This window comes from Amaranthus tricolor, chromosome 3 (assembly GCF_026212465.1).
Source record: "Amaranthus tricolor cultivar Red isolate AtriRed21 chromosome 3, ASM2621246v1, whole genome shotgun sequence".
NCBI classification, from domain to species: domain Eukaryota; kingdom Viridiplantae; phylum Streptophyta; class Magnoliopsida; order Caryophyllales; family Amaranthaceae; genus Amaranthus; species Amaranthus tricolor.
This window is the reverse complement of record NC_080049.1, coordinates 16,434,136-16,436,635: the sequence shown is the minus strand read 5'-3', so window position 1 is coordinate 16,436,635 and position 2,500 is coordinate 16,434,136.

Sequence of the window (2,500 nt, the reverse complement as noted above, 5' to 3'; positions counted from 1 at the left end):
ATGGTCTCCGGTGTAGGATTTTGCCCTTCGGGGGTAGTAATGGGCTGGGGTGCTACGAGGGTAATGGGTCGGGTGTTAGCTTGACCGAAGCGTTAGGATCCCCATGTTGACTTTGTTGATCCTCGACAATCAGATTTGCCAAGTCTATAGTGGGTGCTCCCATCTTCTGCAGCACGAGTGCCACTTTTGCGAGAACGTCCTTCGTGATTTTTGCGCTGAAGGTTGCTACTTCATCAGGTGCCATCAATTTGGATTGATACGCAACACACTCTTTGCCAAATGCCTTCTAAAACCCCACGCGGACGCCTCCTTTTCCGACTACCCGCCCTCTATGGTCTTTCACTAAGACCATATGCAATGCATCAACATTGCCTCTTGGGGTGAACTCCCCCGTAGCTTCTTTTTCCTTCTAGCTAATCTGTTCAAATAAAAAGTAAATCAAAGCCAAAAAATACAAAACAAATCAAGAATATACTTAATAATTTCAAAACTCACCACAGCATCAACAACCTTCTTCGTTCTCGGATCAGTAATGGTAAATTTACCACTTGCATCTCGGGAATGAAATCTGCAATACCAATCTCGCACCCGATCTCCAGCAGGAGTATTCACGGATGCGGAGGTAGTCGTAGATGAGGTCGTGGCCGGACTTTGATTGGGGTATAAACCCGAATCTACCCACTCTTTTCGGGCCTCATCGTACGTTTTTGGGCCCAAGCGATGGTAAAACTTTCTTTTGCTTGCTGATTCAGAAGCTTTACCACGCTTTTCCTAATTAATCAATAGAAATTAAATTTCATATATTAGTTTAATGATTGAATCAAAAGAAGGAAATTTAAATGAAAAGCTATAATATAATATTAAATACTTACAACTTGAATGGGAGTTGTTCTTTTGGCAACAAAAGTCTCCCATTCATTCTTCGATATGTGACCCCATATTTCATAGGGCATCTTTGAAGGTGATTGCTCTCCACCTTTGTTTCCCGTTTTAACCTTTTTGGTCTTACGGGAACGCTTCTTGGTGATCCAACAAGTTACTAGCTTGTATTTGAAATCTTTGAATCTTTCAGCAACAGCTGAAAGAAACACATTCTTCTTCTCCTCATCATTCTCGATGTGAAAAAGATTTTAGAAAAGAAAAATTATATTTATTAGTGTCAATTAAATTAATTTTAAAATGAATCTAAATAATAAAAATAGTAAAGTTATTGCTTACCACAATATCATCCCATAGAGAGTTCTTCAAACTCTTTGGAACCTCGTTCTATGCGTACAATATCGAAATCTTTGCGGATACATAGACCCACTTGTTTTCCATATTGCCTACACTATTTTCCCCAAGCTTGACCCAATGCATTGTATTCCAAATGCATGGATTCTATGACTTTGAGGTTTTTCGTAGGACCTCGCCTTTTCTTTTCTTAGTGGTAGTGGGAGCATCCGTTGGTGGGGCGTCTTCAGTGTCATAATCATTGTTCAGTGGTTGAGCGTCTTCAGCCATACGCTCGTATCTAACAATTTGGTCCTCTTCAGTGTTATAACTATGATGTTCATTATCCGGGGACAATTTCGTCTCTGAAAAGATACATTGTATATGAGTACCTGGATGAGTATGAATAGAAATATATTAGAACATAGGAACGTAAATTCAATTCTAACCACTTCAACACAGTAATATATACCAAATAGTGTTGTGTGCAAAGTTTCATGCAAAACAAACCAAGTTTAAGCTACTTTAAGCGCGAAAGTGCCAAAAAAGCTTGAAAAACCTTAAAATCGCAACTTACTAAGTAATTTTAAGAATATGACTATGATTATGATTTACAATTCTAACACTTTAACACAATAATATATACCAAATAGTGTTGTGTGCAAAGTTTCATGCAAAACAAACCAAGTTTGAGCTACTTTATGAGCAAAAGTGCCAAAAAAGCTTTAAAAACCTTAAAATTGATACCTTGTGAATCACTTAATTCAAATGTATTCCTTCCGTGTGATCTACACGCATATAACCACCATCTACATCATCTTGATCCACTGATTTTGGATTGATAAAGGGCGAGGAGTCTTCAAAAACTTCATATTGTTCCTCATCCTCAACATCACCAATAATAAACTCTTGATCGTATATATAATAGAATAATATGTATGTACATATATTCATTAAAGTCCTAAAGATTTAAACTAATTACAATTTACCAAGAACAAAAATTAGCAAGATACGCGGCAATCTTGTCTTTTAATTCGCGCATTTCTCCATTTCTCCATTTCTCAAAGGGCGTGTTTCTCTTGGAATGTCGTATAAAACCTATAATATATTATAAAATTAAAAGATTAATAAACATTAGATTTTACCAATAATATAGTAAATATAAATATTATAATTTAAGAACGTAATAACAAATACTTATGGTATCTATATTTTTTACTCCAACCTCCTACACGGATTTTATAATATCGTCCATGCACTCGTATCTCACAATTTGGTCCTCTATAGT